The 14,719-nt window shown below is 40.4% G+C and overlaps 1 protein-coding gene across 2 annotated transcripts in view; it reads right to left on the bottom strand.

Annotated features, from left to right (window-relative positions):
• BCAR3 (BCAR3 adaptor protein, NSP family member) overlaps positions 1-14,719 on the bottom strand; it is a 145,524-nt gene that overhangs the window by 45,896 nt on the left and 84,909 nt on the right. The gene's annotated exons all lie outside the window — the stretch shown is intronic.

Raw genomic sequence — 14,719 nt, 5'->3', positions numbered from 1 at the left:
CCACCTCCTCTTCTTCCCTTCCTCCTGTTAAGAGCTGATGTAAAAAGCTGCACAGAGGAAACCATTTGCAGTGCACAACACCAGCAAGTTTTATTGGTCCTACAACACCCAAGAATGATGCTGCATGTTTCTCAGCACCATCTGCTGTCTTCCTAACTATTCGCATATATACAGATGTAGATGACTTGTAAAACCTCCCTCATCTCTTGATTCACTCTTCTTTAACTTAATTTTTAACTTACCCTTCAGACAGTTTTTCTTTCATTGCCATCACAGTTGGTTCACGTTCTCTGTCAGCCTTTGTACCTGGCCTTTTCTCCTCCCCTCTGTTGCTGACACTGTGTAGGCTGTCACCAATCTAACACCTGTCTTGCCTGACACTATGCTGAAGGGGCCCTGCCTCTAAAACGGATTGATTTCCCACAGCATGGCAACACCACAAAAATGTTTCATGTTTTAACGATCGTAGTGGGATTGTGATCAGCTCAGCAAACCAGAATCAGTTCTACTCTGGCAGGGTGGGCAGTATTTTCAACAGTGGAAGCCTAAAGTTAACAGTTTAATTCATATGAGACATCTAAATAAATGATCAGATTTTCTAAAACGCTGAGTACCCATCAGCTCCCTCTGATCACAAAGGGTTGTTGGATGCTCAGCACTTTTGAAAATTAAATCTATATTTAGGGGGCATAAGAAAAATAGCCTGGGAGTTAGTTTTAGACTCCATTTTAAAAAATCTTGACCCATGAGTGCATGTGTTTGGGGATGATTGGTTCTCTTCTATTTACCCACACACAAAACTTGGTGTAGTTGAACAGAGGCTATAGGATCATATTAGCGCTCTGAGTAGATATTATCTTTCAACAATTTTTATTCAAGATATTGGGATTTTCAGAAAAAAACCTGGCAACAGTTGGTCCTGGATGACCAGGGTAAGGCATTTGCTGAAGTGACATTGTAACATCATGGGTATCCAAGTAAATGAATCCAAAAGAATTCAGCAAACAAAGCAGCTGGAGCCCTCACACTGCAGCATGTGCCTACCCTAGAGCAGATGGGAGGTGACATCACCCCACCCAAAAGAGCACTTTGTTCCACCTAACATTCCCCCAGCTACTCTTCCAACCCAGACCCACTTGCAACTCAAAGAAGGAGGGAAGAGAAGGGAACTACAACATATCAGGAGGGTTTGAAGCAGCTTCCCCCTCAATGAAATGAGTGAGACACATCATTTAAAAGGAACAGTTTTATTCAAATCAGATGCACATATAGAGAAAACTATAGCATCATGCTACAAAAGACAGGGGAAAGGAACTTCAGCCTCAGAGGACCACTCCTTGAATAGTTATACAGCCTGAAATTATTACCATAATCTGCCTGGCAACAAATTACACTCTAACTCCCCCTTGTGGCTCACAGTATATTAAAACGTTCTGCAAAGTCTGTTGCAGAAAAGTACAGCTGTAATCTGGTTTCCTTCCAGCTATGAAAGAGTCAAACACAGGCTCTTGCCTTTTCTACACTAGACAACTGAACCATTGTTGAACTGCTCTCCTTGAATGAGTGTTGACGACAGTATCAGAGACAAAATCATTTCCAACACCACGTCAGGATCCCTTGGATGGTGTGATCCACGCACATGGATTCAGCTACCACCTTTTACCATCCTGGGTAAGATCAAAGCAACGCTCACTGAATGGGGAAAATGTTTTGAAGAACAAACCAGGATACTCTCCTTCCTTTCTTCAAAGCTGTCTGCCCCTATTGGTCACAGTCGTGCCAAGCCTCAGTATTCTGTTCAACTCAGCGCTTAGCCTATAAGACTAGGTACCATCAGTGATTAAAGATGTCATCTTCCAACTCCAGCTTGCTAGGGAACTTGCTCCCAAAGAAGGTTCTGGCCACACTGATCCATGTGCCTGCCACCTCCACACTGGATTACTGTACCTGTATCTGGGGCTGAAGGAGACAGCAATGCCAAGCCTCCAACTCCTCAATGGGACTGGCTGCCGCAGGTGCATAATACTGTTGCTTTGATCCCTTCTTCAGCTCCCAGTCTGCTTTTCTTGCTAGTGCAATTCCTTTGTCCTGATCTTCAAAATAATCAATAGATCAGGACCTAGCTACCTCAGTGACCACAGTTCCATCCATTACTCACCATGACCACCTGCACTCCTCTGGGACAATACTGCCCATAAAATGCAGGATGAAACGGGAGAATTAGAGACATTTTGCTCTCGCTCAAAGGAAACAATCCCAGCAGCCAAGAAAGGTGCAATACAGAAGGGATAAGACTTCTGTGCCTGTATGGATAGCTATCGAAATCCAGCTCTACTACAGGTGGTTTCACTATTTCATGTCACAGAGAAAGAAATAAAATCAAATCAGAACACATTTTAGCAACAATTCCACTTCCAGGAGACTCCACCAATGAATACATAATCAATCAATTTCCCATTGTGTTGATTAATAAATCAATTAGTTAATGTTTGTATGAGCCTTTGAAATTCAAAAATGTTGTATAGGTGCTAAGTATTACACACTGCATTGCCTATTCATCCCCACTTTATACAACATGTAGTGACAGGACTCATGGAAACAGGAGACCCATGAATGACAAAAGAGAACAAAGACCACAATGTGCATATTGTTACCATTACCCCCTTCTCGCTCCCCCTCCCCCTCCCCTTTATTATTTTATTTTATTATTTTTAAAGAAATGCTCCTGGCCTGGAGCCTGATGCAAATCCCATTAAAGTCAGTAGGAGTCCTTCCATTAAATGTAATGGGCATTGGATCAGGCCCTGGTGCCCAATGTCTCATGGCTTGTATCATGTCAATAAGAAACATGTTTTGTCTTGCATTTCAAAAATAATCATGCAAAAGACAACGATCTTCAGTACAAATTTATGATTTTATAAGGTGCATGATTCTGAACCACAAATAAAATCTTGTGTGGTGTCATTCCTTAAAAGTAAGCGTTGTCCTGTATTTTTAATGTCTTTGAAAAGCAGATGGCCACTCTACTGTTACCCACACTTTTGCCTCACTGGCAATGCCATTTTGATTCAATGACATTATTAACAGCAGCATATGACTCTCCGCATTTGGAAGCCATAAATATGGATATTTTGAAGAAAAATAAAGGACACTCCAATTTCTTCCAATGAAATACACGGGAGGATTAAGAGTATTGTCATGAAAATCTGGACAGTCCCTGAGACATAGAAACAGGTGGTATGTTTCATAGAAATACAGACTTTAACTGATGGCATTTACAGCAGAGATTTATGTTTTATCTCTCAGCTCCTGGAATACTTCTTCTCCCCAAAAAGTAGCACTTTTAGCCAATTCCAGGGATACACAGCAATGGAAATTGGTTTGCAAAACTGTTGTTTACCACAGAAGAATGACCAACAAGAGATGTGTGGCTTTTACTATACAACAGGGAGAGATGTTTGATGCCTTTACTACAGATAAAGCTGCGGAGGAAGAGGGATTTGGTGAATTGAGCATGTGTTTAAGATTCAGAAGTTCCTGGTTTCTACTACTAGATCTGACTCACTTTCTCCATCTGTAAAAATGGGTTGATAATAGTTATCCACCGCAGAGGGGTACGGTGAGGATTAATTAGTTAGCAGATGAAAGCACCACCTGAGCTCTAAGTATGCCTACTGGCGCCAAGGTACCATAGAAATTGGCACAATATACTTTTATAGATTTTGAGCTCAAAGCTCAGCTATCGCAACTGTAGTGAATGTATAAGCTTTGATGTTTCAGGATCAACCAGAACTTAGAGTTAATGATTAAAAATAAATTAAATCAGAATGTGGTTATTAATAGAGTCAGTGATGTATAATGAAACTACAGAGATAAGATTATTCTTTAACATGCAATCCTGGAAAGTAAGTGATAGTCACAGAAACATCATTTTATGCATACCCAAGTCAGCAAAACTACAGCAGTATGTAAGAATAGGCATTGCTCCATACCCCAGAGTCACCAATCCTACCTGCATCAGTAACAAAAGTGGAGAGAAAGAGAGCAAGAGTCAGCACTACAGACGGATCACCCAATGAAAGGTGTGGGGTAACTTTCTATTAATAACGACCGCCATTCACTTTTGGGTGAACTAGAACCGATGAGATAGTTATCACTCAAAAGAGAGAGAATTCTAATACCTACCATGTATTCAAAATCAGATCTTAGTGAGAAAAACAATCAGGAACATCTAGGCATGGAAAAATCAAAAAGACTAGTGTAGGAAATTGTATACTGGCCAAGCATGAATTAGACATGCAATAGGAAATTGTATTATATAGTTTTACATAGTGGTAGGCATACTTTTTGCATATTCACTGGGGAAAAAACAGCTTGGATTTATGTCACTGTAACAAAAAGGACTGTATGTGAATTACTATTTTCCAACTTTTCATCGTAGACTGACCTGATGTCGACCACGTTGTCAAAAGCTGTGAGGATACCCCATAAACCTATATCTGCATGGGAAAAATTCCAGCAACAATCATGGACAATATTATTCCATTGAGAAATTAAAAAGATTTCCATGAATTTAAACATATAGGGTACAATTTTCAAAGGTGCCTGGGGGAGTTAGCTACCTAGTTCTCATTACATTTTAATGGGATTTGGGCATCTAACTCCCTTAGGCTCCTTTGAAAATCCTAGTTGTAACTATTAGACCAAATACACTGGGCTGATAGAGCTTTTGGGGGGAACAGTAGAAACAAATATTTAAAAATTTTAAAATAGGGAATGTTCATCCTAAGAAACACAAGGCATATATGGATCCAAAAATGTTTAACAACGTAGTTGTCATTTTCCACTTTGCCTCAGAAAAGCACTCTCATTCCACAGTAGAGATAAAAGCTTTAAGTCTTCTGACAGCCATGCTGGGAATGAATGACTCTTGCTATAAGCCATCTAAGTGACCATTCTTTCTCAATTATCTTTATGTTTTTAAAGTGAAAAACTCTATTCAGTATCATTCTACTGACCTACACTAGAGGGCAATGCATACCATCAGGCACTCCCCAAGTATCACATTTTCAAAATACTTTTTTTTTTTTTTTTGATCTGGAGACAAATAGATAATGAACTGACTCAACAATAGTCTAAATTACTGATAATCTCTTCTGTCTGAATTGTTTTGGTGATCAACAAAAGGGTTGTGTTAAAGCCACATTTGCAGGTGAAGTTCTGTTGAAAAGTTAAATGTAAAAAAACTCTTTCTAAAAAGCTTCCCGAAGTGACGTTATGAAATAGCCTCCATGCCAGTGGGTTTCTTCCAGTTTGACAGTTTGTTCATAGTTATCATAGAAGCTTTGTAATGTATGTTTAATCAGATATGTAGGAAGATTTCAGATTTCTACTAATCGAGGCATATCCTCATGCTGCTACCCTTATTTGCCCTCCTATCTCCTGCTGGTGCCACTATTGTAACAGGGGCAAAGAAACAAAACTGAAAAATTTTGGATCTGAAAGGAATCCTGTTGCTGCTTGGTGTTGACAAATTCTATCGGAGTCTCCATCCCAGCTCTGATTCTTAATGGATAACGCTCATGGACAGGGTTAGAAATCTGGCAAACTCACTGCTCACAAGTCATAACATGCATCTCATTGTGCAAGTCTCCAGAGGACAACATTAAACAGAAGCTCATTTTATCAGCATGAGCAGATCTAGATGATTCAGTTGGGAGTTTTTCTGGAATGGGCTGATTTCAGGACAGGGTGAGGCTTCCGTAAAAGATTATCACAGTGTCTTGGGGGACAATACTGCCCATAAAATGCAGGATGAAACGGGAGAATTAGAGACATTTTGCTCTCGCTCAAAGGAAACAATCCCAGCAGCCAAGAAAGGTGCAATACAGAAGGGATAAGACTTCTGTGCCTGTATGGATAGCTATCGAAATCCAGCTCTACTGCAGGTGGTTTCACTATTTCATGTCACAGAGAGAGAAATAAAATCAAATCAGAACACATTTTAGCAACAATTCCACTTCCAGGAGACTCCACCAATGAATACGTAATCAATCAATTTCCCATTGTGTTGATTAATAAATCAATTAGTTAATGTTTGTATGAGCCTTTGAAATTCAAAAATGTTGTACAGGTGCTAAGTATTACACACTGCATTGCCTATTCATCCCCACTTTATACAACATGTAGTGACAGGACTCATGGAAACAGGAGACCCATGAATGACAAAAGAGAACAAAGACCACAATGTGCATATTGTTATCATTACCCCCTTCTCCCTCCCCCTCCCCTTTATTATTTTATTTTATTATTTTTAAAGAAATGCTCCTGGCCTGGAGCCTGATGCAAATCCCATTAAAGTCAGTAGGAGTCCTTCCATTAAATGTAATGGGCATTGGATCAGGCCCTGGTGCCCAATGTCTCATGGCTTGTATCATGTCAATAAGAAACACGTTTTGTCTTGCATTTCAAAAATAATCATGCAAAAGACAACGATCGTCAGTACAAATTTATGATTTTATAAGGTGCATGATTCTGAACCACAAATAAAATCTTGTGTGGTGTCATTCCTTAAAAGTAAGCGTTGTCCTGTATTTTTAATGTCTTTGAAAAGCAGATGGCCACTCTACTGTTACCCACACTTTTGCCTCACTGGCAATGCCATTTTGATTCAATGACATTATTAACAGCAGCATATGACTCTCCGCATTTGGAAGCCATAAATATGGATATTTTGAAGAAAAATAGAGGACACTCCAATTTCTTCCAATGAAATACACGGGAGGATTAAGAGTATTGTCATGAAAATCTGGACAGTCCCTGAGACATAGAAACAGGTGGTATGTTTCATAGAAATACAGACTTTAACTGATGGCATTTACAGCAGAGATTTATGTTTTATCTCTCAGCTCCTGGAATACTACTTCTCCCCAAAAAGTAGCACTTTTAGCCAATTCCAGGGATACACAGCAATGGAAATTGGTTTGCAAAACTGTTGTTTACCACAAAAGAATGACCAACAAGTCATTCTTCAGTGCCTCAGTCAAAGGATTCTTTCCCAATCCATTAACATTTGTGATGCCAATGGGTTGAAAAAAATATTTTCTTCTTGCTATTCTCATGGAAACTCTTTCTAAATGGTCTTTTGGCATGTGAGTGACAAACAATGGCAAGAAAATCAGTAAGAAATCATGATTACTGCCAATGTTCATATAAGAGCCAGACAGCTGCAAAAGTTAGTTCCGTTTAATTTGGGAATAGTAATAAAAGGTATGGTCTCTACAATATTTTGATTTACCACCAGTAAATGTCCCCACATGAGCTGCAATGCTTCCTGTAGGGGAGATCACTCTATAAAATACTGGACAGCACTGCAAAGCTACAGAAAAAGTAGGTTGACAGAGAGGCTCTGATGCCAGGCAAAGTTTTGTTTTTAGACACATTAGGGTTAAGCCCTCATAATGCTGCTATTCTCGCTATAACACTGTTACTCCCTGGGCAAATCTCACAAGTAAGATGGAATAAAACCTATAGAAGAAAAGATAGTTAGGTGATATGGGGCTGGGGTAAACAGGTACAACTCATTCTCAATGGAGTGTCACAAATGAAGGATGACAGTACTGCAGTTAGAACAGGAGGACTTGTGGCACCTTAGAGACTAACAAATTTACTGGAGCATAAGCGTTCGTGAGCTACAGCTCACTTCATCGGATGCATAGAATGGAACATATAGTAAGATACACATATATACACACAGATAAGTTGGAAGTTACCATACAAACTGTGAGAGGCTAATTTTGTAACTTCCTTATGGCAGCGGTGAAATGGTTTCTCCACATTGATCGCTAAATATAAACTTTCTTCTTAATCATACTCAGCAGACAGTCACAGATTTTGTTTTTCTTTCCATTGAAGTTTTAACACACATTTCCAGAGTAAGCCCACAACTCATCAGTGATGCATTAAATTCTTATTTCTGTCACTATCAGCACACTGCATGGAAACACTACGCAAGATTTCCATGTAAGGAATGCAATTAATCCATTCTTCCATCTTCCCACCCTCTCCTAGCAATAATAAGAGAAAATCAACACTTTATTACAAAACCTCAAAGATCTTAGTAGTGGATAGGGGAGTGGTGGGTGGCTATACTTAGTTCATACAAATTTGATTGCAAAAGCTCAAATACAGTCCTGTTACACATTCGCAGCTGGCACCTTTTGATCCTTCCCCCCACTCCCCACAGGGCGATGGAGTTTGTTCTGTGGATGTGCAGACTCAGGCACACACACACACAAAACCCAACAAAAAACAACCACAATCCCTGCATAGGCAGTCAATGCCTCCGTTATTTGGTTCATCAAACTTGTAAAAATCTCACAGAATGTACAACGTTCTATTGTTTTTATAAAACTCTTTCATGACTTTGTTATCAGCCTAACTCAAAGTAGACTGGCCTGTTTTCACTTCTGGAATGAAAGGGTATTCTCAAAGAGCCATTTAACTGTGGCCATGGTTTCAGCAGTACTGTGAGCACAAAGGAAGGGTTGAAGTCATGTTGCAACTTTTCAGTACTCAGGCTCCAACACATCAGTACATTTTTTTCCCTTAGAACTGGTTTATGCATAATTAGCTCTCTTTTTATCAACTGGATGACATAATGCATCATTATTCAAGATGCAATAAACTGCCATTTGTGAACTTTAATTTAGATTCAAGTATGAGAAACTCTATAACATGCCTATAGAGTCTTCTGTGACAAAGAACATGTTCAAAGGATTAATGTTACAAATAAGCAGTCTAAAATATCTGGTGTCATTGAGCAGCATTAATAGGAAGGAAAACGAATCCTTTTGCTGTCACTCTTGGTAGAGCATTTTCTAAACAGGTCCCTCAATTTATCTCCAAATGCAACTAATTATTTACTTCAGCTCCAGGCAACAGTTTTTGGCAAGGAGAGACAAAGTACAGATGAAAAAGTAAAATGATACAGCAAACCTACAAGGGTGTGTTAAATAACAGATTATAAACATCTCCATCTTTTATGGTGACATCTGGCTGCAGCTCTTGGTGTGCGTCTAACACCGCTATACTTTGTTTATTGTGCAGACACTTGGCGTATTGTAATTTTCTTGAATACAGCCAGTAACTGTGTTATTTTTTTCCTTACTCCACAATGAATCCCCTCCGTTCTATTTAAAACTGAATTGCAGCTCATCTGGGAATGTTTGTCATTTCCAAGCAGGAGCACTTTTTGAACCAAGTACTCCATGGCAACAAGCATAAGTGACCTTCAAACAAGCATATGTGCATACTACAGGCCGACAGAGCCCAGCTCCCCAGTTCACAAATAGAGGACACTGCCAGGAAGGAGGGGGAGCTGGAGGGTTCCCAGCACACCCTGAAAGAAGGAGGCGGCATGCAGGAAACTCCATACAAGTCCAGTCTGCCCATCATCATCGAATCATAGAATCATAGACCGGGAAGGGACCTCGAGAGGTCATCTAGTCCAGGCCCCTGCACTCAAGGCAGGACTAAGTATTATCTAGACTATCCATGACAGGTGTTTGTCCAACCTGCTCTTAAAAATTCCCAATTATGGAGATTCCAGAACCTCCCTAGGCAATTTATTTCCAGTGTTTAACCACTCTGACAGTTAGGAAGTTTTTTGTAATGTCCAACCTAAACCTCCCTTGCTGCACTTTAAGCCCATTGCTTCTTGTCCTCTCCTCAGAGGTTAAGAAGAACAATTTTTCTCTCTCCTCCTTGTAACAACCTTTTATGTACTTGAAAACTGCTAGCATGTCCCCTCTCAGTCTTCTCTTCTCCAGACTAAACAAACCCAATTTTTTCAATCTTCCCTCAGAGGTCATGTTTTCTAGACCTTTAATCATTTTTGTTGCTCTTCTCTGGACTTTCTCCAGTTTGTCCACATCTTTCCTGAAATGTGGCGCCCAGAACTGGACACAATACTCCAGCTGAGGCCTAATCAGCTTGGAGCAGAGCAGTAGAATTACTTCTCGTGTCTTGCTTACAACACTCCTGCTAATACATCCCAGAATAATGTTTGCTTTTTTATACACTGGTTTTATGCCAGGGTAGATGAGATTAGAATCACATGAAAGCTCTTTCCCCCAAAGAGTTTACAGTCCAAACAACCTGATAAACAATGGAGTGTAAGAAAGTGTAGCATCAATGTATGGTCATAGTAAGTACCATACTTTATGTTTGGGTACTTATATTTAAATTTATTTTCAGCCATCTAATTTAACACTTTGCAGTAGGAAGGTGTAAGGGCTTGTGAACAGGCTCCCCTATCCTCTCCTGGAAAACCCTGGCTGGTAAGCCCTCTTGGTGAATTGAGCAGCACACATGTCCACCAAGGTATCTTCACCATGTGCATTTATTGTTTGTCTCTTTCGTAAGCTCCAGGCACAATACAACCATATAGCAGCAGTTATGAGGAGCCCCCTCCCTTTCAGCACCCTGGTTTTGCTTTTTATACTGCCTGTCTTCCCTCCTGGGTTCACCAGCTGGTGAGCTAATTACCTCATTAATTCATCAGGCTACCACCAGGTGTAAGTGCTCCCTCCTACCTTCAACCCACTCAGTGCCCTGATTGTTCTAGGTGACCAGGTGCTGGCTTTAATAGAGCCCAGTTTGAAGCAGCTCATGACACCCTGCCACAGGGCTACAGAGCTATGTTTTCTTGCATGCATCAGACAGTTTGGTCTTAGGAAAGTTCTCTTGCTCACAGCTAGAACCACCAGAATCCTATCTATTCTGATATCACATATCAACAAAGTAAAATGCTCTTGGTGTTTTTTTTATTGAGTTTTTCCCTTCCTCATTTTATTTACTTCTAAGGGTTAATTTTGTTGCTTATCTCTTATCAGTGCCACTTCCTTCTATAACAGGCTTGTGTCAAAGATTATCAAATAAGAAGAGGTGAGGTAACTAATGGAAAATCTTGAGTGTGCTTCAACTCCCTGAGCTCAAGCAAAGCAAACTAAGACTTTGTGCCTCTTGTCAAATACACTTGTTAAGTGCAAACTGCAGTTATGGGTAGGAGCACAGCTGGATGCTACAGGAACCTCTGCACTGAACTTTGGGACTTTACAGGGACTTTACTGTTCTTCAGTTTACAAATACTACTTTCCACCTATAGCATCTTTTATCCAAGGAGCTGGGAGAGCTTTACAAACATTAATATATTAATCCTCACAAGGTGAGGTTCAGCAGGTTATAAATAAGCACAACGAAAGAAATTGAGAAGACACACAAAATTAAAGAAGCAAAAACCAAAAAGATCTTTTAATATAGTTTTTAAACTGTTAAAAAACATTTTTAAAGAAAATTGATGACTAGTAGCTATTGAGATGTTCCCTTCTTTGTGCAGCAAGATCAAGAGTGAGGTCAACACAATTCTGGAAATAATTTTTATCATCTACAATTGCACAAATTACAAGATATTGTTTTGTGTAGGTCCTACACAAATTGCAATTATTTCTTATTCCTATATGTATGTTTTAAGTAGCTATTTAGAATCCACAGGATTTTTCCCATCAGGGAATTTTTATTCTAAGGCAGGTCAAATTCTAGGCCTAAACTACTTGACAATTAATTAAAATGAGGGAGCAGGAGAGGGAAGTGGAAGAGATGGGGTTACAATGCCCTCCTCCTGTCTTACAAACTTGTTCTGCCATGCTACCCTCCCCAGCTCCAAAATCTTAATGATTAACAAACATCTCAACTACTGACAAAAGTATGGGACCTACTCCTGTTGGAAAGGTTACAAGCATCAGAATTAGCACTTAGTCTATTATCTTTTCACAGCATCACTTCCTGCTACCAAGCACACTCGTGAATGACCAACACAGAACCTTGTCTTCCTCCCTGCCATATTCATAGACTCTAAGGCCAGAGGAAACCACTGTGATTGCATAGTTTCACCCACATATAACACAGGCCATAGAACTCCCGCAAAATAATTCCTGAACTATACCACCTGTTTTTAAAAAATCCAATCTTGATTTTAAAACTTCCAGTGATGGAGAATCCATCACAATCTTTGGTAAATTGTTCCAAAGATTAACTACTATCTGAAAACTTAAGCCTCTTTTCCGGTCTGAATTTGTCTAATTTCAAAGTCTAGTCATTGGATCTTCTCTGCTAGACTGGAGCCCATTATCAAATATTTGTTCCTTATATAGGTACTTACAGACTGTAATCAAGTCCCTTAACCTTCTCTTAGGTAAGCTAAATAGAGTCAGCTCCTTGAGTCTATCACTGTTAGGCATTAGGAACCTTACCCAATTTAGCCACATCCTTCTTGAATTGTAGATACCAGGACCGGACATAGTATTCCAGCAGTGGTTATACCAGTGCCAAACACAGAGCCAATATAACCTTTCTGCTCCTACTTGAGATTCCCATTTATGCATCCCAGGATCACATTAGCCTTTTTGGCCACAGAGTTGCACTGTGAACTCATGTTCAGCTAATTATCCACCATGATCCCCAAGTCTTTTTCAGAGGCACTGTTGCCTAGGATAGAGTCCCCATTGTGTAAGAATGGCCTACATTCTTTATTCCTAGATGTGTAACTTTAATACATACGTATTAAAATGCAAATTACTTGTACCCGGCTTACCACGTGATTCAAATCACTCCATTATTTACCCCTCCCCCAATTTTTGGTGTCATTTGAAAATGTATCAGTGATGATTTAGTCTTCTTCCATGCCATTAATAAGAATGTTAAATAGTGCAGGTCCAAGAACCAATCCATTCATGACCCACTAGAAACAACGCCTGCTATATGATGATTCCCCATGATGCTGCCAGGTATGACCCTGAGCAAATCAGCAGTGACTACAGGGCTCTGGGAGCCAGGTGTCTAAATACCTTTGAGGAGCTGAGCCTAAGGGATCAGTGGTGTAAGATGCCAATTCAGTGGAAATTGAGGATGCCAGCACTTTCAGGAAGCATTCACATCAAGAAGAATCCCCCCTCGTGTTTCCTTGGATGTTCCTATATTGCTTGCCCAGGATTGAGTTTAGAATGAGCATTAATGTATGCTCCAGAATGTAAATGATCAAAAGATTTAAAGTGACTCCAGAACTTCATTGTTGCCTGAGGGTCAGATAAAACATACTATGCTGTCTTGTCTCAAATCACTTTAGACATACTGCAAACACCAGGAGTCAGACTCTCAGACTGTAGGGACAATACTTGTAAAGGTATACACAAAAATATTGGCCGATTAGTTCAAATCATAGAATCATACGACTGGAAGGAACCTTAACATGTCTTCTAGTCCAGTATCCTGCACTCAGGGCCGGCTCTAGGTTTTTTGCCGCCCCAAGCAAAAAAAATTTTGGCCACCCCCCCTTTTTTTCCCGTGCCCCCCCAGCCCAGTCCCAACTCTACCTCTTCCCCCGCCCCATTCCAACCCCGCCTCCTCCCCTGGGCACGCCACATTTCCCCTCCTATCCCACCCTCCCAGGCTTGCAGCGCGAAACAGCTGGCGAGCCTGGGAGGGAGGGGGGAGAAGCGGAGCAGCGTCGCACTCAGGGGAGCAGGCAGAGGCAGAGCGGAGGCAGAGGCGAGCTGGGGCACGGGGGTGCGGGGAGGTGCTGGTGGGTGCAAAGTACCCATCAATTTTTCCCCGTGGGTGCTCCAGTCCCAGAGCACCCATGGATGCTGCCCCTGGAAATGTGCAGCCCAAAGCACGTGCTTGGTTTGCTGATGCCTAGAGCCAGCCCTGCCTGCACTCAAGGCAGGACTAAGTATTATCTCGACCATTCCTGACAGGTGTTTGCCTAACCTGCTCTTAAAAATCTCCAATGACAGAGATTCCACAACCTCCCTAGGCAATTTATTCCAGTGTTTAACAGGAAGTTTTTCCTAATGTCCAACCTAAAATTGCCCTTGTTTCAATTTAAGCCCATTGCTTCTTGTTCTATCCTCAGAGATTAACGAGAACGTTTTTCTCCCTCCTCCTTGTTAACAACCTTTTATGTACTTGAAAACTGTTATCATGTCTCCTCTCATCTTCTCTTCTCCAAATTAAACAAACCCATTTTTTTCAATCTTCCCTCACAGGTCATGTTTTCTAGACCTTTAATCATTTTTGTTGCTCTTCTCTGGACTTTCTCCAATTTGTCCACATCTTTCCTGAAATGTGTCACCCAGAAGTGGACACAATACTTCAGTAGAGTCCTAATCAGCACCGAGTATAATTAGTGTTAGTGTTTAACCTAGCAGCCTTGCCTTAACTAGTGTGGACCAAATCCAGACCTGGCTCTGGCTTTTTAGACCAGAGATGAATTTGTAGCTGTATTTGTAAAGAGGAAAGTGCCAAATCTATAAGGCCTCAATTTCAGATTGGCCAGGGGCGGAGGGTAATCTTTTTGAGATATGACCTATTTCTTTCTTCTACTTCCCCAAAGGCCCTACCTCACAGTGAGAAATGTGGGATCATTTAACCAATTTAATTCAAACATTAAAAAAAAAAAAAAAATTAAAGCCGTTACTAAATAGAGAATATTCATGATGTAACAGAGGTCTCTGAATATCAGAATATATTCTCCCAAAAAAGAAACAGTCCTTGGTGGCCAAGTACTCTATTTTCTAAGTGTTTGCTTCACACAATATAATTAATTCTTTTTTCCCCTAATCTGAAAAATTTGATTGCAGTACTATTCGATTGCATTCGA

Source organism: Lepidochelys olivacea (assembly GCF_965140295.1).
Source record: "Lepidochelys olivacea isolate rLepOli2 genome assembly, chromosome: 8".
Lineage (NCBI taxonomy): Eukaryota > Metazoa > Chordata > Testudines > Cheloniidae > Lepidochelys > Lepidochelys olivacea.
The sequence above is the reverse complement of the archived record's forward strand: the minus strand, read 5'-3'. Positions and strand labels throughout refer to the sequence as shown.